The 25971-nt window shown below is 40.7% G+C and overlaps 1 protein-coding gene across 1 annotated transcript in view; it reads right to left on the bottom strand.

The window, feature by feature from the left end:
- The window catches only part of LOC121961924 (ADAMTS-like protein 1), a 106261-nt gene that overhangs the window by 79872 nt on the left and 418 nt on the right, over window positions 1-25971 (bottom strand). The gene's annotated exons all lie outside the window — the stretch shown is intronic.

Here is a 25971-nt window from a genome sequence, read left to right as displayed (position 1 = left end):
TACAGTAACCATAATACTGCACACACACACACAAATACAAACATCTGTCGTCCTTCATCATATCAGTTCGTAGAGGGATTAAAATTGACAGCTGGGTGGCACAATTACAACACAATGTTCCACACGTAGCGGGCCAACGAGTTCACTGTTCAGTGCATGTGTGCTGCTGCACGACTGATTCAAAACACCAGGGTAATTTCACACATAAAGGTGACTGTCACTGGATGATTGATGATAACAGTTTATATGGGTTTTTGTAGAGGTGCCCCAGGAATTCTCCTTTAACTTTCCTTTAAGGTTTTAGTCATTTCCCTCATTAGAGAGGTGAAATTAAATACTTCTAACTGTTTTCCATTAAATCAAAAAAGGATTTTCATATGGCAAAATGTATTACTTTTACTGCATTCATGCTTTACTTTTTTATGACATTCAATATAATGCTCAGGTTAATAATCATCAGTTTGATTTTTGTGAACCAAACTGCCCTTTTTTTAGGAGAGAACAAACATCTCATGAGTGGGAGTCCAAGTTTGAGATCATGTGAACAGCTCATTTGAAGGTCATACTGGCCCAGAAGCTCATTTTTCTATATCAGTATTCAAAAATAGACAGAAATGGAATCTCAAATGAAAAGTGCACTTTTCAAATTTTGTATCTTTTTTGGACTGCTGTAACACAAACATACAAGTCATTCTGAAATTTGGAGTCCATTGCAAATATGTCTAAAATATGTCTAATTATGAACCTCTGATGCAGCACATTCTGGATTTGGGTAACTTTTTGGCCATTTCTCAAGGGCCTAAAATCAAGCAGCGCTCTCTGATCTGGTCATTTCCCCAATTTTACCCATTTATTCAACATAACATCCCATTGTAAGTCTCTGCACAATTGACGGTGGCAATGTCCCAAACATGGATCCAACCATGAAATGCATGCAAAGCCGTCCATGCCAGACCTCCCAGAAGACCTATCCAGTAATCGCTGTTTTCTTTTAAATAGACAAAGAACAAACCTGGCAAGCTGTTGGCCTGAATCACAACCGCACATCGCTGAGGGCCAAACACATTAAACTTTGGTATTGTTCAGCAAGGTACTGCTAAGGACTCTTAACTAAAACACAAGAGAAAATTGCAATCTGTGAAGACCCCATTCTCATACCACAGCGAGGGCCAACAAATTTGTTCCGCCGAGTTTCCTAAACTGTTTTCGCCGACATCAACATGCGCCATGAAAGCCCTGGTCCTCTCCATAGCGCCGTCTGCGGTTACCGCCGAATCGCTGTTGCATTCCTGCCCCCAAATTAAGCCCCTCATTTGCGGAGCTGCCTGACCATCGGACAATCTTAATTTCCATATTCTGTGGCATTCTCGAGCCATGATCTCATCTGGCTGGCAGCGAGGCAAATAATGAAATGCTGCCCTGCCTGTAGCGTGGCATCTTTAACCATCCAGCCCTCCGCTCCATAATCCACACTCCATTCTTCAATTGTGCTTTGCATTACTAGAAGCCAGCTGCACACTGGGCACCAAGTGGAAAGAATTTTGGATGTTGACCAGTAACTTTTCTGCCTGTTACTTAGACCTAAACTTTTCTTTCAGTTGCTTTCTCTTTGCATAATAGTGACCACATCCTTCAACACTCACGAGCTGTAGCCATAATTTTTATAAATCGTATAACCCAAATCATCAAATTATGGCCCAGAGGGATTTTCTTTGGGAATTTGTTTGGTGATCAAGTTTTTAAACGCCAATATACTCTGTAGTTTCAGAATGATACTATGTTTAGGCTGATAAACCTATAATTAAGATGATTACAAGTATTTGCTTGCCTCATTTTCATTCATTTTAGATATGGATCTATTAAATGAAGACATGATTTTTTTTAAACTTACTCTAGCATTAAGAGTTGAAGAAGAAACATTAAAACTAGAAGAGTCTCTGCTGTTACAATTGACTTTAAATGTATGCAAGGAAAAGACAAACTAGAATTATAAGTTGCAGTTACAGTTTACATCCACGTCTGTGAAGACATGGATGCTTGACACAGATCTTCAACCCAGCAGAACAGAGGATCTATACAATCAGCATAGTATCAAGTGGGCATCCAACATCGGTGTCACTAATTTAGCATCTGACCCAATGTCAAATGTCAATGTGTGAATGTTTTCCCTGAGTTATGACGTTGAGTAATCGTGTGGGGGTTCTTTTATGTCACATTGAAGTTAAGCTTTAACCTTTTGGATATATAATTGTCATCATTTAATTCTATCTTACATTTCAGTGAAATTTTATCATAATTGTGTCACAATGGCTTTTTGAGTTATGAACAAAAACATGTTTTGTGAGGTCACAGTGTCCATGACCTTTGACCACCAACTTTTAGCCAAGGCTAGCGCTTGCATGGAGGCAAATCTTATTATGATTATCAATCTGCATTTTTTTATGCTGAAAAGACATAGTACTTTTAAAACATTAATTTTCTGCAGATTTTATGATTAATTTGTAATAATTTCTCAGATTTCCATCACAAAACAACTTCACAAGGCAACATTTTTTTCATAAAGCCAATTTTGGGCAAAAAAGTTCCATGTTTATGGGAACAGTCCGTTTCAGATTGTCCTACATTACCAGAACAAATGCTGATAATAACATGATTCACTCTTAAAAAGGGCCCCAATCTCTGTCTGGCAGACACTCTTCGACATCCCCACTTGACTCGACATTTTCCTGCAGCCAAACAAACCACAACATCATCATCGCTCTGACAGACGAGCTGGGGAAACCCAGTGATTTGTCTAGGGTCCTCTAAATATGACAATCACCCCAGGGAACTATATCTGAGACATCCACAAATGATCAGAGAGGACAATGTATTTCCCCACCAGTCTACGATGACATAGTCAACATAATGTGACAGCTTAATGTTGTCCGTCCATTGTCTTGTCAATATGCAGTGATTCCAAAGGGTGCAATTAACCAGGAAGATTGACAGAAAACAACCATGAAAGATTCTCTATGGACTAAAATGGACTCTCACCGAAGGTCAATCTGCTATCAAGAATTTTCTAATTACATAACCCCAAAAAAATGCATTTAAGCATGATAGACATGCAGAAAGTGAGTGTCTTGAGAATCGGCAGTTGACGCCAATAATGGAGGATGATTGCAAAGTCTTGCGACAATGATAGCACGTCAAGAAAAAATATTCAAACATCCCTGTCATACTTGTGTAATTGCTGGCGAGAGGGGGCGGTTTGATGAGTGACGTCCCTGACATCTGGGACGCAGCCAAAGTGGCGTTTGAAAGGAGGGGGTGATACTGGGTGGGTGAATGGCACATTTCACCCCCCCACATTCCCTTTGTATTAAAGAGACAGATGAGAGGCGCCGTTTGAACTCTTAAACACGCCGTGGGAGATTTATCTGACACCATGCGTGAGCCCACTACTGTTTGTCTAACTTTATGTCCTGCATGTGCCTGTGTGTGTGTGACACTGTCATGTAAATAATGTAGTGTTTACTCACTGTATCTGTTGTAATATTCCTATAGGGATTTCCACGTTTGCTGTGAAGTTTCTGCTGCATTCTTTGATTTTGTTATGCTTTTCTCAGATTTTCGGCTTGCATGTACATAAGTGCAAATTCCAGGAACTTCTGCTTTTTCATTGTATTCAAAGCATGGCAGGTCATTCCCATATAAGCCCAGCGACAGTGAGAGACAGCATATCATGTGTTTGTTTTTGCATTAAGGCTCCCCGTGGGCCGAGCCGACAAGCGCTCTGTTATCTAAGGAAAATCATTTAGATCCAAAGCAACAGCGGAGCCAAAAGTAGCTTCTCCTGCTGTCTAGTTTGGTCAGTTTATATATACTGTGAGGGCACTGCAGTTCAGCGGAAATGGAAAGATTCACTTGTCAGGGTGTTACTGTACCCCTCTCACCCAAAACTACTTAACATTTTTTCCCAAACAAGCTTTTGTCAGTTAAGATAACACTTGACTTGTTCCAACAGCGGTGCAGCCAGTGACAGATCCCAAATATGTGGGAAAAATTACTCAGCATTCTTAAATTAAATGCGATTTTTACAGCATGAAAAAATGTGTTCTAGTGTGTGTCTTTGTAGCTGGAATCAGATACTTGTGGTAATATTCTCTCTTCGGCATTTAAGTCAGAGTTAGCCTGAGAATCAAGGTTGCAGCCATTAAAATGTCAGCTCGTGTCTGCAGCCTCTTTGCTCGTTGAGCTGATGGCAACGTGATAGTCCGTACTTTTCTTCTTCTGCTGCTTTTGTTCTCTGAGAATGCAGACAGGGAGCAGCCTTTTGTGTGCAGACACTGGTAAACAGATCAAATGAAAATCAGCTACACATAGTGACACATATCTGGACACATATCTGGACACAATTGATATTCCATTTAATGACTTTATCAGTTGAGTGGGGTTTCAGCTTCCAAGCATGTAAGTTCAGCTTGCGAGTCATTTGAAGTGAAAATCTGTGCAGTGTCAGACAGTTGTATTACATGGAAACATATTTCAGACTAAGGGGAAGTTACAATTGTTGTACTATTTCTCTATTTCATAGTTTTGGATGTTGCTAACATTGCATTTTGGCTTTGCCTCATAAGACTTGTTTAAAGCTGCAGGGGGGAGACCAAAACAGAGCTAGAGGCAGAGTGGACTTACAATTGCCAGGGATGACACATGACAAATGTTTGCTCAAATGTTAGCCGTGTCAACTTTATATGGTGATTAAAAGTCAACGTTGTGTTTATTGTTAGTCTCTGCTGCCTCCAAGTGGCCCAGATGGTTCTCATGCATTGTTCGTACATATACCAACAAAAAGAAATGCTCCAGTACTCGTATATCCCATGTAATCATGAGCTAGTGATTTGAGTAAAATTTGGGAAGGCTGCGATCATGTGACGAATGTGCTAATGGTAGTAAAGACGGTATTAGTCTGCGTAAAGAGGCAGGTTGGGGTGGTGGAAGGGTCATACTTTCCCTTAAGAGAACCACTGTTCAGGACCATGTAAACTTTGATTCATTTTAAGGAACTTTGTCACCATGTTATTTTACCGAAACCTATCCTACATAACTTCACTTGCCAAAACCTACCCCATACTGATAAATGTCATGTTAAGTAAATAAGTCTATGTTTACATCCATAATGTCATTCATGGGGCGCAAATTCATTCAATAATAGGGTTTCCAACATATTCATTTATTTGTGGCAGCCTGTCATGATTAAAATATCTGCCTCCTGGTATTGATTTTATATTTTTTAAGCTGGATCACTCATTAGGAGCAATTAGGAGTGTTAGTCAGTTATTTATTGCACCAGGCATGCAGAGCATACTCTGGGCACAAGCAGAGCATACTCTGGGCACAAGCAGAGCAGCAGAACATCATGTGCAGTGAAAGTAAAACTTAACCATTTTTTGAGCTGGATCTAAAAGCTTGCTTTCACTCTCCTGCAGCAGCTGCTCCTCTGATCCATTGATCTGATCTGCTCTGACAGGACTGACAGATCAATTATTGACTCCACAATTCAAACTCCTCAACTGCTGTTGAGGGGGGAAAAAAACCATGACAGGTTTATAGCTCACAGCTTCTTAGCTAAAAACTTCCAAATTAAGAGAGGGGACATAGAATGATGACATGAGTAAGTTACTGTAGGTTTTAAACACATTATTTGGAGATACATCCAAAAGTAAGTCAACCATTTATGTCAGTAAAACTTCCTAAAAGCACAGGAAAACAGTGTGCGTACACAACTATGTCAAGTGCTGTAGCTCAATGTCAACGAAGCCTGACAGACGTATACAACAGACAGTTTGGATGATTACACTATTTACCCGTTTTCACAGCCAAACACGTCTTACTAACGTCTGATTTGTTTAAAACTTGCCTGATAATCTGACTTCTCATGTTTCTTAGATTCTAGTGTGACCTGAAGCACCACAGGTCACTGGAGGTAACACAACTGGCTGGGTGCTCATGTTCATGTGGGCAAAACCTTCCTGACAAAAACATCTTTTTGACTGCGTGTCTGTGTCGACTGGCAGACAATCGAGTGGCTCGCATCCCCTCCATGTTGACTTTGGTGGTTCTCCTTCAAACTAAATGGATACCGACTGTCACGGCAGAGTTTCGGGAAGAAAAATGAGCAAAAGGCTGAGAAATTAAGCTGACAAGCAGGGGAATGTTCACACGAGAGAAATATAAAAGCCACAGTGGTGCGTTTGTCAGCCTTGTTCAGCCTGGCAGCACGGCTCATGTGCACTGAGAAAGGTGGCTGAATATGCGCTACTGAAATGAAACGAAAAGAGAAGAAAAAAACTCAAGGCAAGGCATATAATTGGATTTGGCTCAGCCTGAACGTGAGTGTGTGCTCAGCAATGCGGCTGTGTTTGCACAGCTGGAGCGTGTGCCCAGGGTCATCTCAGCAGGGAGCAGGGTTTGGCACTGCTGGGCACAGCTACAGAACAAGCCTGCTGAAGAATCGCTGGACGCCTCCCTCTCCCTGTCCTTCCCTTTTCAGAAACAAGGCTCACAGAAGAGTCTACTGACAAAACACCATTACAATTATGGGAAGACATTTTTATGTTTTTCCATCGCAACTCTGGGGCACACTGACCTGGCTCTTGTGCTGTTCTGGCATCATAAGGATACGTTAAAAAAATGCTTTCAATCATACCATATCTTGTTACTTTGTTCTGTTGGCCTCTTCCATCTTCCATTGGCTTCACCAATTAACTATGTTTGATTGAAATGAATACTGGATATCATTTATCATTTCATGTATTCGCCACACTCCATCAAATGCATTACAAAAACATTAGAGACAACTTTTGAACTGTTAGTGCAGACAGCCCTGATGGTATTACAGTATTGATGCCTTCCCCATAGAGCGACCACAGTTCTGCACTCAATAGGACAAATTTGACAGGCTGGCTGGCTGACGCAGGTTACTTTCATCCTATGATATGAAGAATCTGTCTCTTAAAACTTGCTGGCTGTGGCTTGAGTTTGTGTAAGAAATGTTATTCTTTCAGAGTGAAGAGCAAACCCCTGGTGGCGTGAAACCTAAGAGCATCCAAGTGGTTGGAAGCTGTCTCTCAACAGCGCTAAAATCTACACAAGCTGAGGCACTGAATCAAAGTTCATTGTCAGGAGGAACAGGTAGGACATGAGTGTGCAAGGGTATGCAGTTTTGGAGAGATAGATCATGCTCGACTTACAGTGCTAACACATTCACAAAGACTGGGGGTATCACATAAATCATTTGGTTTAGGTCGTGTTACCTACATGCAGTCAGAAGTGGAAAATATCAAGTTAATATAGTACAGTATGTAGCTACCAGACCCTAAAAAACAAAAATCAGAGGGTCCATTAAGTTTTGGACCGTACACAGTGACAGAACAGATAACAGTACTTCTAAAATGAATGGAATAGTATTACACCCCAACATAACAACTTATCTACTTATGGAAATATAATACCATGCTTCTTATCAAAGACATTCAGGCCACCTAAATACCTGAGTGGCTTTGTTACAGATAACCTCAGAGTTAAAGACATGGTACTTTAAACACTGGAGACATTTGAGACGCTAAGACCCAATAGTGGCATCCTCAACTCCATTGTGATAGAGATTCCCTGGCCATGAAAGGGTTTCTTTTTTTCTTACATTAAGAAAGTGGCTTTCAAAAAAGGCGCACACCCCTCTTAGAAATTCCTGACAGAATTGACTTGCTCTGGCATCTTGAGTTTCAATCTGATAGCTCCAAAATTGCCTCTGCAACCAAAACCTTCAAAACGTACTCCAAGCAGCCCCTTCCATTGTTGTTGGCATGTGTAACAGAGATGGCTTCGCATTCTGCGGGTTTCACATTGGCTACAGATATTCAGGTGACACAGAGAGATCCTGAGGGTATATCAAGTCAGGGGGGCACGAGATGAAACCAATGAAAGCTTCAAGTAGGGCTTTATAGCGATCTGGTGCTGCTACCAAACACCCCTGTGTGTTTGGAGCAAGGGCACGACCTCTACAAAAACCTTCACTGGCACAAATCATTGCACAAGCCAGCCCTAGATTGTTTCTTCGTCTTTTCACATGGACAAAAGTCCAAGCCATAATCAAGGTAAAATCAAGACAGCGTAACATCTCAGTAATGCCAAGAAAACACGATATCCAAATAAGTTGCGTTTGGCGCAGTAAATTCTGATATTGATACAGGTGGCCTCCCAAGCTGAACAATGGCTGTTCCAATAACAGATCCCCCTGGAAACTGAACAGCCTGCCCTTGGACGGGCTCTCCATTTCTGTTTCCAAGGATTAGAAAACCAACTGGACCCCTGAGATTACCCTGGTGCCCGTAAATGTGATGCCTCTAGCAGGTGGACAGGTAGTGAGCACTCTGTTAATCTTTAAGAGTTAGGTGGGCAGGAAGAAGGGAATTATGGGTCACGGAAAGGACAGAGAGGTAAAGACATGTGTTAGGTCGGTGTGGTTGTGTTCTGAGCGGCAGCGCGACCATCTACACTATAGTGATGATAATGGGGATGTTTTTCATTGCCTTTCATATTCTGACCTTTTTTGAAATTAATTTCTGAAACTATTACAGATGGAAAGTGCCTCGAGAACTGCATATGTAAAAATGACCCGCCTTCAGTGAAACTTTCCCACGATGAAAAAAACTATGACAAAAAATACTCTTTGACAACCTATGACATGAAAATTTCAAAGATGAAAGAATGATGAACTAATTACTGTTTTAGCAACCTGCACGTATATGTGGAATCATACATTTCCCACTCGTGGTTAGTAAAACATGTCTTTATTAAAAGTTAAGTTAAAAGTAAAACTTATCAATGGACTAAATGTGTCTGTGTCTCACACAAAATTAAGCAAGAAGTGGCAACAAAACAACTGGGACAAACCACACAAGCATGCAAGCCAGCACACAGACTTTTGTGTTCATATATATATATATATGGACTAATATGTCGTCAATTTTTGTTGAAAATGTGTTGTTAGTTTAATGTTTATTTATTGTTAATATTTAAATCACTTAAATCTGAGGACAAATAATAATTTTGGTCAAAATAAAACCTACATCACTATTCTGTGAGAAAAGTAACATGGCCCACCACCTTTCTAACTTTCATTATACCTGCACTCTCTACCTTTTTCTTGTATTGAACAACAGGGGTGCAATCTGTATACTATATGGACCTACAGTCAAAAAACAAAACTGTGTGGAAACTAGGTGTAAATCTGAAATTAGTGGCCTACTAAACAAATCAAAAATGTATGTTATACAAAAAGACCTCTTTAGCATCTGTGCTTGGTTTTAACTGGACTCATCTTTTGCCTCTGCAGACACACAACCCCATCATTTAAAATTCCCCAAACCATGATTTGAGTTTTTTATACATTTAAAAATGATTTTACGGGGCGTTTTTCTTTCAATCTCTCTACTTTTGTCCATTTCTATCAACAACTGAAATGTTAATAGACCATTTATGGCGTGAAAACTCATTTAAAACTCATATTCAGTGGTCACATTCTCTTGGATTAAGAGCTCAATAAATTTAGGAGTAATAAAATATTTTCCATCTGATGAATAAAAAAAAAGACTTTAATAAACTGTGGAGTGAGCTTGGCACCACAAGCTGTGATACTTTCTGGTTCTGGTTGCTGAATTTTTAAACTATTATTACTCTGAGAAACCTGTTATTATTTCAGGACTGCACTACAGTATACTGTGTGTGCTGCTTTATATGCTTTATGCATAGCCACATTACTGCTTTGCATTTTTTTATATTGTGTCTTTAAAATTTTGTGTACATTTCTCAGTTGTTTCAGTTTGAGCCTTGGTAACAGAGTAAATCTTACTTTGTTCTTCTTCAAAGATTACTAAGAATTGAATCTTGGTCATCATAACTGTAAGCCTAACAGAGCACAAGAGAGGGACGGAAAGATAATTACAGCCACTGAGCAGCTGACCAAGTGTTTCTGATGAAGTAGAAGAGGATGGAAGCACCAAAGAGCCTTGCACACAGCAGGATTATGACAACAGCTGGGTGTGCCTGATATTAATGAGACACAAGTGGTGGATCTGCCCTGATTCACTTGCGTCATCCAGATAACTGGGGCATGCAAGTTAGGTGAGTGTCCAGGAGCCAAGGTCTTACGTACAGTAAAACTCCTTGACTTGCACAGCTGGATCCAACAGTCTGACCAATGTAACCTTTGACATGTCAGACAATGATTGGCAGTCACAAAGTCCCACCTACATGGGAGTTCTGCTGTTCTGTGTGTGCGATTAGTGGGTTAATTTGCACTTTTAACTAACTGGCCGAGCCTCTGCAACAACCTGGATTAGTGCAGCGGAAAGAAAAGCAATCCGTCCTCTGCCCTGGATCATCACATAAACGCAGGGAAATGTCGTTCCAAATTTATCTCAACAGTTGGAAACTTTGTCAATAACTGGCTTAATGCACATAGGGGGTACGGCTCCAATCAGATACCATGATAAAATTAGGTTGTTGAAGTGCACAGAATTTATTACACAAACACAAGCTCGATAGATTTAAGGCCAGGTGCAAAATAAGCATGAGTGCTCCTCGCCCTCTTAAAAAACAAACTTGACATGAGAATGTGCTTACCTCTGGGCAAACCACTACCATATTTCTATTTCTCTGTCTTTTTCTTTCTCACTGGGGTAGAGGAAATCATCTTGCCCTCAGTGGCCCTGATCCACACCTTAACCACGCTGCACCACACTGAAGGAGAACAAGGCAAACTAGAGGGTGGGGTCCCTGCAGGGCGTGCATGCACACCTATGGCCCATGTGCACGTGCATGCACTGGTCATCTATCTTGCTCTTACTCGCCTACACATTCTGAGTTTGACCTGTGAGGAGCAGGAAGCCTGGGAGCTGAAGTAGGCTTGAGCCCGGAAAAGGGAGAGGCCCGTAGGTGAACCCCCAGACCCCAGGAGCAGGGCTCAGCAGGAGCTAAGTGAGTCAGCCAGTGGGCATGCAAGGCCACACTGCTGAGCTAAGCTGAAACTATGAGCGTACAAAGATTAGAAGGAGGAAATGAAACAGGGATTTATGATATAACAATACCTTTACCCTGCTTGCTGGGCTTTCTTAATAAGCACAAGACATAAATCAAATATGTCAAGCATATAAAAAACAATAAAATGAAAAGACAGACATGGGAGCCCACACTTGCATATTTACTTTCACCCAAAAGATAATGGCATGTTGGAGCAAGAATCACCTAAGGTTGCATTACAGACAAGCATGGATGCACAGATAAAAGTTTAAAAAAAATCAAGACAAGCGAGACAGTTTTGGCACACATTGTTGAACATGAACCTACATCCTCCGCTGCACCTCAAGGCGGTGTGTCTGCCTGACACACCTGCACACAGCAGCAGATCCAGTTACTCAACAGCTGGTGCAACATGCAAACTGCACATGCTTTGATTCATTACAATTTTACTTTTTAAGTCGCTAAAATACTATAAAGAACACCTCCACCTTGCTATATTGCAGCTGTCTTTCAGCATCACCGTGGTCTGTAAACCTAAATGTTTTGCTAGCATTGCCCATTTCCACATCTGTTGTTTAAATTAGCGGTCTGCAAGCTCAGTCTGGTTTTAAAATATTCCCCTGCAAAAATATTTGTTGTCAGCCTAGATTAAGCCGCTGCAATTACAACCGCATATTGTAATATTAACGCCGGGCAAGTGAGCATCATTCAATATGAGGTGAGAGACTGGCATTTTGTTAGCTTTGGGCAAGTGCAATAAATTCCAGAGCTGTTATGCAAAAAAAGGCTGTTTGCCAGTTACATTTAGGTGGAACTATAATGCGCTCAGACAAAATGTTGAAGTGATTGATCGACCAACTGTCGCGAAGTTGGCTTTCTCGTTAACATGTTGTGTGCTGTGAGAACATACACAAGCCAGGTTTTTTTTTTTTACAGAATTATTCCAGTTACATTATGCAGTTTGTTTTATGAAGGTTTTATGTCACCTTTTCTAGATGCATGGGACTATTTGTCTTCTTGCTGCAGCCTGCAGAGCCTGTGACAGTTTAAGTAAAACACTAAAGGATTCAAATGCTAAAACAATCTGCATTCAATGTAATTTCTGTATGAGACATGTCAATTAGTATACAAAACATTTACAGAATTACTTTCCGAATCTTATATCGCATCTAATTCCACTGAATAGTAGTACATGAAGTACAAAAATGACTTCCATTTGACTATGAACAAGGTTAATGGGGAAAATGTGAGTCTGATGGACAGATTAATGAACCATAAACTGAGCTCACCATTACGACTTTTTTCCTTTAACAAAGTGTGCGTAAGGAGTGCACATCAGATAAGATCAGGACATTACTCATCACTTTCTGTGGGTAAATGTTTAATCACTGGATAAGGATTTGTACTGAACTTTACATTTGTTGTGCAGGTTTGCTGTAATAAATGTTATTTAAGAGTGCATCCTTATATTCATTTTCCTTTGATAGTCCATTGACAGAAAAAGCTTTCAGAAAAATGTCTGACACTGTCATGGTGATGATGTCTGTAATCTAACTATTGACAAGGCAGTACACATGTCTGTGCTTCATCAAAAAGTATCAACCATAACCATGCAAAGTGCTCATTTTAAAAGTAATTTCACTACTTAACTAATTGCTGCAATTGACTACAGCACTCAGAACAAACCCGGTGATCACCTAATGTAGGCTTACAGTTTATGTTAGGTGACCATGAACATGTATATTAGAAATCTTTAGGTTTACTAAGAGGAGCATTTCTTCTCTTCTGGTTGAGGCCAACTACTTTCCCAAACGCAAATGTGCATTATAGTATAATGAAGCCATTACCCGCCCTTCTGTCTCTGATTGGCTTATCCTTACCCTAACCCTAACCAATCTTAAGCCTGATTTATGGTAAGGTCCTTGACACTCTTATAAGTCTGTCTGTTAGTGGCAGACTCCCCTTGTTACGATGGACTAGGAAATGTAACCAAATAAATACATACTGTTGTTTTCTTCCCGTGGTATGCCAGCGCAACACATTCCCATAAAACACCGGAAAATACCACCGATTTGTCGGTGGACCTTCACGTCTAAATATGACGGGCTAGGAAACCTCCTGCATCTGTTGTTGTTGTTCTGGAATGGCATATAAATTTAGGTTTGTTATGTGCATTGTGTCCTTTCAATATAAAGCTCTGTTTTCACAGAAAATGCACAGTTTCTGCTTTTTACATGCATACAGTTTTTTTCCAAAATACTCTTACAATGTAGGCAAAACACTACATTTTTATGTGTAACAAAAGCACATGACTATTTTTAGAAAAATAATAATAATAATAATGATATGGATTCAAAATCACACAAGAAGCAAAAAGCTGGCTCCCTGATGAAAGTCCAGGGTTTTTTGGACCCATCCACCTCCCCTCCAGACTGCCCTATAAAGATTTCCTAGCTTTTTATATTACGGTAGTTGCTGGTAGACATTGCAGACTGCTGCGGCCTGGTCTGCATCATACCGCCCGAAAGTAGCCTTTTTCCACAGAATCTGACATTGTCTACGACAAAATTCCCCAGGTGCACAACATAAAAGGAAAGTGCTGAGCAACACTGACTTTTGTCTAAAGTTTGTAATTTCTGTTGAGCACAAATCTGGTTTCACTCCTTTTGCCTTAATTCAATCAACCCAACCAACAACAGCAAGGAGTAGTAGCCAGTCAGAGGGGGAGTAGGTCAGGTCATGCTTTTACTATCTTAGGAAACACAAATTCCTTCCCACACCTTCAGCTTCTGTGCCAAGCTACTATGCACCGGAACAGTCTGTCCACTGATCGCAGAGACCAAACTAATCTTCGTCACCCTTCTACCTCCTGTCAAACTAATCCTGTCTTAAAATCTTCATCCTGTTAGTATCATACATTTTCTTCTCTCTGTGTCTCTCTCTATCATTCCCTTACTGTTTCTGACCTCCCTACCACCACAAAAAAAGGTCCTCGAAGGCTATGCATATTTGGCAAAGACTCGGTTCCCTCTGATCATGTAATGATTTGCCCGTAACGATTACTCTCTCATGCGATGATGGAGCGGTTTGTACCTGTCCCGCAGAGAGCTGCAGCCAGGCACATTCCTGCTGCGCCCTCCTGCCAATCAACGTCAGCGAACGTACTTGTTTCGCACTGACACACACACACGCATCTTTCACCAACTTAAAACATACAAATGGCTCTTGCTCACTCCTTGCACTAATACACACACACACAGCATGCCATTGTTTGTCAGTGAAAACATCCCTGTTTTCTCTCTGCGTCAGTCAAAATCCAGCAAGCCTCTCCCTCATTCCATCTTCCGCCTGCATTTAAAAAACAAGTCAACATTAAACTAAATATTCTTGATGAATAGTGCAATTCACCTCAGGCATTATGTCACCTTGTTGTGCAATCTAACAACATGATTTCCTGAGGTTTCATCAAAATCCATTTGGTGGTGAGATGGTAAAATGATGTAGCGTGCACCTGGAGTGAATATTGTATGAAATATTGAGTGTGACAGATGAACAGACAGATGTTTCCCTGCAGGAACTTAAAATGTCAGCAGGTTTATCAAATGAGATGTTATTTCTTTGGGTCAGAAGTAAGAATCCACTGATCTTCTACTCTGGGTGGAAGTTTTTATTTTGACCAAAATAAGAACAGTCTCAGCTGAGAAACCAACACAAGTTTGAGTAGAGAAGCTAACGGGGAAAACAGTAGTGGCAAAATTATTGTTTGAGAGTAAAAACATGGTGAGTGGTACTAAATACTGAACAGTACTGATCTTGGCTAATGATAGCAATCAGCTTTGGATAGTTTATAGATTAAACAAATAATCTACTAATCAAACAGATGGAACAGCAAAGTCTTTGTGTGTGTCCATTTGTGATCATTCTGTGTCCCCTCTCTGAATTGTACCTTTTTGCAGGGTCGGAGACTGCATCACAGGCAGAACTTTTTTTTTCCTTAACAGCAGTTTGTTGAGTTTGAGTCACAGAGTGTCACAGTCTCTGGTCTGATCAATCCGATCAGATAAGTTCAGATTGATCGATAAGAAGAGCAGCCACTGCACAGGTGAGTGAAAGCAAACTTTTTGAGCCAGCGCTGGACAGCAACTTGCATGGTTTTATGGGAATGCAGATGGTTTCATCTAAAGTAGGTTAGAAAAACAGTAAACAACACTAAAATGAAATTATGTTGTTTAAGAAAACAGAGCGTTTTACTTCTATATTAATTGACTAATGGTTGCATTTCATTTTCGCCTGTGCCTGCTGCTCTGTCTGTACCCAGAGTACTCTCTGCGCTCTGAAGGTGTGGTGCTCTGAATCACTGAATAGTATTCACCACGCTAATGAATGGTGTAACTTCTAAAATGGAAAATCTATTATGTGGCGGCAAATGCTGACCTTGTGGCAGGCCACCACAAACATACATGTGGGAGACCCTAACAAGAAAAGTCTGACAGGTCACAAGATTATAAATGCACAAGAGAGAAGAAAAGTAGTGTCCTGCTACTCATTTTCAGAATGTGACATTTTCTTGAAAAATACTGGATAGATTTACCTCTTCAGGCCTCTAACAGTTATTGAGAGCTAAAAGGTTTAAAGGTGAAAAATCATTTTCTATCCTGATCACGAGGGACTGCTGCTTCAAATATATACATACACATTCCTGTAACCATTCATCAGGCCCTTCAGTGCATCATATTTTGATAGATGTCATTTCTTGAGAACTCTGAGATCTAGATGCCGAGTGTGTTGAGAGACCTGGTCAATAACTATAATAAGAACAGTCAACATGGAGCAAAACTTATGCTAGGCTTCACCTGCCCTGCACCTTACTCTCAGATATTCACTCTCTGTTTCTCTGTCCATCTCTCAGTTCATCTGTCTCTCAACATTGAGCTTAAATGATCTGAACATGCAGTTTAGGATCTTTCATATGGAGCTGAGTATCCAGTATCTGTCATATCATCTCGGTGGCTTCACAGGCCACCTGGTCACCACAATCCCAACTATTCCAGCTATGAAGCAAATCACGCTGAGATGAGAGAAGAAACTGTACCGATAACACAAGAGGCCTTATTTAAAAAGAGCATTACTGTATGTCCTGCTGATGTGGAGGAGGAGCAGGGAAAATGAGGGTGAGTGACATGCTCAATGTCAAATGTGCACTTTTCCAGGTCATGGTTGCCAAATACTTTTCAAGCTGCATACCTGTCATCACGGAGACAGGAGGAGAGGAGAGGACGGGGAGGGGGGAGTGCTGAGAGGACTCGGACTGCACATATTCACGACAGATTCAAACAAGCTGGGCGTATTCGAGACTGCATTTCTGCGTGTGGTACATGTCTGCCCAGCGAGATCAGAGCAAGACACAAGCGTGGATGATGTCACCGCACAGTGGTATGCTGGGACAGAATTCCACAGTGGTAACTTCAAATGCGACGCCACAATGAGACAAATGCCATCAGCGAGCCAGAGACCGTAAAACAACAGTGACCCGTGGGTGCATTTTTCTCATAGGGGTAATTATTTTCAGAGGTCAAACATCAATCACTGCACAACATACAAACAACAAGACTGTACAGGCTTTCTGAGAGCATAAAAAATTTGAATAAAGGTCATTTAAAGTTCACAGTCAAGTTCACTCTTAGTTCAGACCTGCCTCTCGAGTCAAGATACGACCTCTTAAACCAGGAATGTTATTTTCTTGGTTGAAAAAGCTTTAATCAAATACAAACTTTAAACCTAACAAGGCAAATTTATAACAAATCTTGGTCACAACCATTTCTGAAAATTTTCAGCCTGCATAACAGATCTCCTGAGATCACTGTAAAGCAGCCTATATTTTCCATGACTTCCCATTTTCCACCTCATTCCTACAAATAACATATAAACACACTTAAGATACACTTAATACTTTAAACAAACATGCTTCCAGACCACACAGATTCCCCAGACAGGGGCTTCCTCAAAAAGGGGAGACCCAGGCTTCTTCACAGGGGCCACAAAGTCTGAGCTGCGGCCGCTACATCTGTGCTGTTTCACTGCTCACCACGTGTGTGTGTGTGTGTGTGTGTGTGTGTTTGTGTGTGTGTGTGTGTGAGTGCATGCGTGCATGCATAGTAGAGCATTTCATAGAGGACACCGTGGCCTAAAGGTAATCCCTGTGAGCAGCCTGAGAATGATCCCATGGTCATACCACACACAAAGCAGTCACAAGACTATACACTCACACACAACTTTGTTGTAAAGCATATTTACTCAAGTGTAATTTTGAGATAAGAATTCACTTGAAGTAGACTAGCTGTATCCTTGTTTCTAGTTATGCTAAGATAAGATAAGCTAATTAGTGATGCCACAAATGTTTCCACCAGGCAAAACTTGTAACAACACTGGTGAAACTGATGTCTTACTAAAAGACTTTACTGACCACGCTCAATATCTGTAGAGCATTTACTTTATTCTTAACGCTACATCTTTCTCTTCTCTTATGTCCACACATGGACGCATGAGCCGGACAAGGTCACTGTTACCTTGACCTTTGAACACCAAATTCTAATCATTTAATTCTTGAGTCCATGTGGACATCTGTGCCAAATTTGAGGAAATTCTCTCAAGGCCTTCTTGAGATATCACGTTTGTGAGAATGGGACGGACAACTCGCAAATATAATGCCCCAAGCCATTGCTGTCACCAGCACAGAGGCTTAAAAAAATAAATAAATAAATAAAATGGTAGTGAAAAGGAATGAAGGAACTATGTGTGCACATGAATGGCTTTTGCTCATGTCATGTCAGCCATAAGTAGTATGAAAAATGGTCTACACAGACACTGAAGCACGCACATTTACACTGAGATCCACACACCACGCAGACACACACCTACTTTGCAAGCATGCATGATTACATGCTCATCAATCTGCTTCTGTGGGCGTATGCATAGTAATCCTAATAGCACATCATTTGTAACGGGGTCTCCAGTGTTTAGTCGTGGCGGCTCAGCGTTTACTCAAAGCACATGTGGCCACAGGGGGAAGCAGATGTGAGAACACCAGAAAGCGTCATTAGCCTTGCAAATATTTGCCATAGAGACCCTGTCAGACAACCAGCACAGCAGACTCTCAGTCAATCATGTTTCCATTGGATTTAGCTGTCCATTATTACTTATAACTGTTCTCACACACCATATGCAACCTCCTTTTTACCCTTTCCCAGAACGAGTGAGGTCAGTGAGAGAGATAACTGGTCTTGTGTTTGTTTTTCATGCCTGTCAGCCAGTGAGTGGATCTGGAATTACAGCATCTCCATTTTCTCCAAGAGGCTACAGTTGAATATTTATGTTTTACTCTCCAAATGTATGCTGGTGGCTTTGTTCTACACAACTCCTGCTTGGCCTTTTGCTCTCTATGCACACATCATGCAACGCTTCCACTCTCACTTCATCAATATTGCTCCTTTTTTTCCCCATTTCTACAAACATCCTTGTCTCTGAGTCTGACCCCCTCTCCACTTGCAAACTCCTAAATCTACATCAATATCACTTCATTAATATTCCACTCCACTGTAACTTCTAACATGGCACAAACAAATTTTTACTGTGTTTAATTTAATTTCCTGCTAAATGCATTTACTGCATAAAAATACTGGACGCTGCTAGCGTGATGGAACCTATTGGTTTACTCCTTATATATATATATATATATATATATATATATATATATATATATATATATATATATATATATATATATATATATATATATATATATATATTTGGATAACTGGGTGGAGCAAAGCCAATATTAACCCTCTTGACTTTTGTCATTCTATCTGCAATTAAAATGACATTCACCGATGGCATTGACCGTTGTTTTTCTGTTGGATCAAATCAATTTTGCGCATGCTAAAAAGCTAAGCTCCAGAATAACGACCATAAACTTAAATTAATGAGCAGGTACAGGCCTAATTTTTAAGCCACGGAGGCTGCCACTTTACTATGAGATGATAGTTTTTGCTTTGTTTTATATGTCAAATTATTTGTCATATTAACATATCAATTCCTTGAATACTTATGACCTAGTTTCCCTAAGAAAAATACACTTTTTTCACTCACTTCTCTAACTTGACTTACTAAAGGGATGAGGTTTAACCATTGTCTTGCACATTCCTTTGATGCTTTCTCTTGTCTGGTTCCTCTCTTTCTCTGCCATTCTTGACCTTTTTGCCTCCAATATCCTCCTCTCTTCCTTCCTTCTTTCCTCTTCCCTTCCTTCTTTCTGCAAAGTCCAGTCTGGCTTCTTCCCCTCTCCTGACCATCCTCCCCAGCACTGTTTCAACACACACACGAACACACACCTTATACCTGCCCTCCCTTCTAATTAGGCGTCACAAGAGGGGCCTGAGTGCTCCCTCTCCCCTCTCGTTAGCACCACTCCCCGGCACTCCCACTGCAATCCCACCCTGGGACAGATCTGAGGTCAAGGCTAGGGCAGAACAGAACAGACAGAGCTAGACGCATGTGCTGTAGCCAAGGCAGAGCAGCTCTACTGCAAGGTTCTGCTGCTTTTGAGATCGTTTGTGTGTGAAAAATGTGCAAGCCAGATGATGCGTGGAGGGCCCCGGCTGCTGCAAATGAAGTTTGAGCTGGCGTCCAGGAACACACAACAGGATAAAACAACAACGCTCAATCACGCTGACGGAAGGGACGTGGGCTCGCTGCAGATGGAGCCCAAGATGTTTCATCAGAGGAACAGGATGCCAGAGGCTCGGCTTTCAAGCCCGGCAATGACAAATAAACCTTATGGAGAAGGAACAAATACATTCATAAGGGGCTCCAGAGGAAACAGAGAGGGGATGGGGGGCAGCCACCTGCAAAATCACAATAGAGTTGACTATCTGTGATGGGCGTGGGACCTTCAGAGGCCATCACTGCTGAACTGGACACAAAAAGTCCCTCTGCTGTAATGTTGCCATCTGCTGGCAGCTCTATATCAATGCGTGACGGCAGCCTGATAGAAAATCAGAGAGTTTTGCAGTGTGTGTGTGGTACAATAAGACATATCTCATTTCCTGAGAGCCACACGAAACCACAAAAACGTATTATGCTTTTTGATATTGAAGTCTGAACAACATGCCCTCTTGCATACACTCTGGCATAACACTGCAACATGACTCCAAGTTATGCCATTTACTGGCACAGGCCGCTTTGGGCAGTCAGTCACAGCATGTTATTAGAACTTGGCATCAAGTGATTGAAAGGCAAACAACACTATCAAGTTCCACATGATTTTGAAGGGTAATGGCAAAAAAAACATATTCTGATGTTCCACATCTTTTAATTTTCAGTTTAAATGCTTTCATGGCCTTGTTTGCACGTCTGTATGCTAAATATGAAGCTAGGACCAGTTTGCTTATCATTGAGACTAGAAAAAGGGGGAAAAATCCCTTTTCAATATGTCTTTCACAAGTCACAAGCAGGTAATTGTAAAAAATAATGGATGGCCATGAGTGCTCAAAATACTCAAGAACTCATTTGGATATCAGCATTGTTTCAACATATAAAGTAACAACAGAAATAAGCTGTTTCCGTGTCAGTGTGAGTTTGTTGGGACCATTAAATGGCCCGGTGTTGAATGTTACCTGCTGCTGCTGCTGTGTTAGCTCGTGCTAACCAGTGCTGAACCCAACCTATGTAATGGCCGCAATTGAAAGTTTGCTGATTAACTTTTAATTTATGGTTTAATTGGATACTTGATGCCTGGTTGTTCAATAAATTTATTTCCAATGTTGGCCAATTTACATTTCTATTTTGCAATTACATTTGCAAGGACTCTATAATAATTTAATGCAAGTACTCAAATAAAGAAGTTACTTAAAATGCCTATACCTAGTAAAAAAAAAACAACCAGACAGAGCCAAGCTAGCTGTTTCCTGGTTTCAATCCAAGCCCCCAGGAAGAATGCCGGGCTTTGAAACAAATTTTTAATAGTGGCCAAAAGTGGAATACACCATCTGCATCTGTCACATGATGCCATGTGGCTCAGAAAGACTTTCTCCTACCGACTTACTTTGGGTAAGAGACATATGTAAATAAGTGGATACATTTCTGTGAGTGTCAAAACCGCCGCAAAATGACTCACATCACGATCAAGATTTAATCCATTCAGTTAGATAACATTAATAAAGACTAAAAGAAGCAAGATTAAATTTTTTGATCGCCATTTAAGCTAGTGGGATGCTAAACTGGAAGTAAGCCGCTTTAGTCTCGACAGCGCATGCTCTATGGCCCCATAATGCCGAAAATCTGCGAACTTTCATAACACAGAAAAAGAGTGTTTTTTTGCTTCATGCAATACTGAGCAGCTCTCATAGGAATGACGGGGGCCCAGCTGCATGCTGTATTAATACATCCATGGTTTCAATTATTTATGCTAATCTTACACTCCCCTAGCACTAGCTTCACATATAGCATAGAAACATGAGAAGGTTATCAATCTTTTAATATTTGCGAGAAAAGCAAATAATCAAATTCCCCATGATATAAAACTATACATATTATTAAGAATTAGGTTCAGAAGTGAAAGACAATAGTACTCTGTCAGGTTTCGTCTGTAGTTGCACTCGGAGCAAGTGTCTGTCACAACTGGAATTTTCAAAAAGGGGAAAAACAGTGTTTTGTAAAATACAATACCAGAGACTAGCTCATCATCTAGAATAGCTAGCCAGGTTTAATTTTATACATTCTTCTCAGGTCTTGCCCCATTGGTGGAGTCTCTGATTGGGGATTTTCTGTTTCTACAATGGGTTCTTTGAACTGAAGGACTTTCAGGATTTTCAATACAGTAAAAAGAAAAAGTACAAATTGGAGATGAGTGGTAGACCCTAGCCAAGCTATTGGCTTAGAATAAATGATGTTGAAACTGCATTTTCTTTGGGACTCAACATCCAATAGAAGCTGCCATGTCTTGTTCTGTTCGGCAGGACTTTTCATTCATTGGCCCACTGAGAATGAAGAGAAGCTACTTCCTTTTGGCCCAGCTCTGTAGGGATGAATGCCTGCTCTCTGGATTTCCACTATTGGAAAAGCAGCATCCCAGCACACCTGAGTAGGACACACAGGAAACATTGCTACTGTGCCAGGAACACTAAGAACATTAAATGAAAAGTGAAACATTTCGCAGCGGGTACCTTGGCAATTTATGCAAACATGAGTACCAGTGAATTTTGGCCCTGGATTCAGAGTAACATTGCACACATACACTTCCACACTAAGCAGCCCTGGGTCTCACTCCAGAGATTAAGCCCAGATGGGAACAATGAGATGAGTATGAAGGCTTTTGCAGCATAACTGAAAACATTCGCGTTTGTTAACGCACTCCAAAAACTTGCTCCATCTATCCATCACTGGCCAGATGTTCTCTGAAGCCCTTTCCTTTTCTCCTCAAGTGGGACCAATCCCTCTCAAAATTAATTCACTTCCCATTCCACTTGCGTCCACAACAAAGGCACTCATGAAAGCTAATTGGATAGTTTGTGGTCTTTACGATCAAGCAATCAAGCCAGGGAGCGTGTTTCGGAGAACAAGAGATGTTGTTGTTGACGGACGATCACTTGGGACCATTTGTGCGCCGTGACCCCACTTAATCCTGCCGTTAGACCCCAAAGCCTCCCCATCCTGAGGACTTCAATACACTCTACTCGCTGCATTAAGACTCTGAGAGGGACCATTTCCTTGAATAAACATCAAAATCTGTTGCTTTTGCAGCTAATTTCCTTTTGAATTTCAGCTGAGTATGGCAGCCATGCAAGTCTGGCAGCTGACTCAAATCCATCACGTCGAAGACAATAAACCGTGTCGTTTAGCAATGACTCCCAAAAGGAGAGCAATTTCACCCACTTCAATAGAGATATCACTGTCACAGTCTGTTTGTTTGCTGTGATTTATTTGCAGCAACGATTTTTAGAGGTTTAACCCAATATATTCGCCTACATTTGAGTTGGAAAAAAATAAACTAAGCAGACATCTAGTTTGTTTTTAGTTAAGATTTATCTCTGTCCTTCAGTGTCCCTTTAACTAGGGATTTACTGTAGATACTGACCTAATAAAGATGACTGGCCAAACTTCACTGATACACATTAAATACAGTTTACAATTCTTCTGTTTAGCTAAGAAGTGTACAGCGACCGCTGGTATTCTCTACTCCCTGCTTGTGCTTCTCAACAATGTACTTAAATGTGACATAGAGATAGGCCTTTACTGATTAATTAGCTTACATTAGCTTATGTAAGCTACCAAAGCAAGCATTTACAAACATTTGTGAACGTAAACATTTTTTTGCACTTTTTTAACTGATGGGCCAAGTCATGGATAAACATTAAATACAGCGTCCAATTCTTTTGGAAAAACGTAAAGCTATCACTGATATTTCTCTACGTCCTGCTTGTGCCCCTCAATAAATCCACTTTAATGTGACACAGTGGTGGGCTTTTACTAAGTAAGTTCTTTACTTTTACTAAATTAGTTTAAGTTGCCAAGCTAGCGAGCATATGCAAAAATCCATGGGACACTTTCTGCACTTTTTGTTAGGATGTGGTTTAGAAAAGTTTCACTAAGGTTATCTTACTACCAGCAACCTCCTAACAACAGGGATTTTGAAAATAATACAGACTACATTGCTTGTTCACGTTAACTTACAAATATCTTGATACGTCACAGAGAGATTAATGAATTTCACATACTGGAAAAAGACATTATGATACTTGGTTTAATTTGGTTGATTTTGGTCATTTTCCAACTTAACTGACTCAAATAGGGCCTCCACATAGAAGAAAAATAATAAATAAACAATAATAAGTAATTACTATTGGAGCACTGACAAACAAAGCAAGTTTATGGCTGATACCGAGATTGGGCATTGGAAACGATAAGAGGGGAGAAAAACAGGATCTGTAAAGTCCTACTTTCAATTAAGGTTTAACATTTTACAAGTATTTAACTTTTACAAAAATGCAAAAACAATGAGAGGCACAGAGAGGTGCCAAAACGAACAGAAATGAAAGCATACAAAAAGGATTTGCTTTGCTCCGTCGCCCTGGCTGGTGCCAAATCATGGTTTACGGGAACTAACATTGGTGCTCATAGAGATGCTTGAGTGTCTTTTGAGGGCACAGCCTCCTGCTCACACAACCACCTTCAAATCCCCATCCAGCAGAAAAGTTTTTTTTTAAAAAAAAGTGTTTCTGGAAGGTTCCACTTTGCTGCACAAATCAAGGGAATAGAGCGAAAGCAACAAGACCCTCCAAGAATCACTCGAGGTATGTCATTATGTCACCCACAAAGGAAGGTCTATTCCATTTAGGGTTGGAGCCACAGGCCATTTGGCCCACACACACAAGTCACACAACTTCCAGCAGCCGTACACACAAATATAGAGTCTCATTCTTCGGTTAAATAGTAATGCGGAGACTTTGACCTAAGAGAAGAGGATGAAAAGAAAAGGCCACCGCATAGCAGACCCCAGGAGGCAGCACTTGCTGATCCCTGTCTGAAACAAAGCAATGGGTCACTCTGGTGTGTGTGAACGGATAAATGTCCGGTGCTGACTCATGCTTGCACAGATGGCAAAGCTTGTCATGTCCACTTGAGCAAAAAAGAGACATTATTCAGTCTTGATATGTGACATGTACACATAATAATCAAACTACCGCCACTTGTTGTTGCACAGAAGTCAGTGTGAGGGCGCATTACTTCAAACGCTCTAGATGCTGAACAGAAAAGTAATCATGAAAATATAATCAAAGGTCTGACATCAGCAGCTTCACACTGATGCTCAAACCCATGAATGTGCCAATTCATGATTTTCTTCCCAACAGGCCTATTTAAACTGTAACACAATCAGGTCAGCACTGGACAGTGGCCTGGAAAAGAGTTGCAAAGCCTCAAGCGCTTCTCTGTCACCCACATTCACTGATTACAGTGTCTACATGCTCAGCGGGGCTATATGGCAGCCAGGGTGTCTAAAGCCCAAATCACCTTGAGGTGCTATTAGCACCTGTCGTGGTCATTTACACATGCTGACAGTGGCATCCCGCCCCTCTGTTTGAGACCTAAAATCTGTCTGCAGGCAAAACAACTGCTTTGTGTTCAGCTCTAGCCTTGCCGTTAAAATGCAGCATGTGTCAGCTTTTACACAACACCGCCTGCATGAATTAGTCTTTCGGGAAATAACACATAAAAGTATTCCAAGAGCCCTTAGTGCAGAGATTTTAGAAGTTTGTTCCATTTGGGATGATAAGCTTTGACCTTTCAGAGGATGAATTTCAGGCCTGATATAGTACACTCTAATAACAAAAAAATTGTTTTTACTTTAAAAAGTTACTGCCCTAAAATGTTAAGTTGACTGGATCTGAAAAGACGTTGAGGTCATTTCTGCCATGATTTAACTTGTCCTCTCAAATTCACTCAACTACACATTTTCAGGCAGCCCAAGCATTTTTAAAGCTTTGTTTTCCTTTTACAGTGTAAGGTAAAATAAAGGACTCAATTTTAAAAAAGCTTTATCAGTTATACACATTTAAATACACCACAGATGAGAAAAAGTTCACAACATTTAAGTGTATTCAAACTGTCCCTCATTCTCTAAATTTCCTGTTAACTATTGCTTGTTGGTGATGCCTTATGACAAGATATATTTGCATTTCCAGACAATACCACACTGTTCCTCATTTCATCCACTGTGCAGCAGCATTGGACCTGCTTCAGCATCACTGGAGGAAGAGGAAGCCACTGAACACTTCATCACATCCCAAAATAAAATAATAACAAATATCTGTATATATCTGTAGGATCAGAGCAATCGTGTAATGAACTGAA

Source organism: Plectropomus leopardus, chromosome 23 (assembly GCF_026936395.1).
Source record: "Plectropomus leopardus strain MGB_pleo_1.0 chromosome 23, ASM2693639v1, whole genome shotgun sequence".
NCBI lineage: Eukaryota > Metazoa > Chordata > Actinopteri > Perciformes > Serranidae > Plectropomus > Plectropomus leopardus.
The sequence above is the reverse complement of the archived record's forward strand: the minus strand, read 5'-3'. Positions and strand labels throughout refer to the sequence as shown.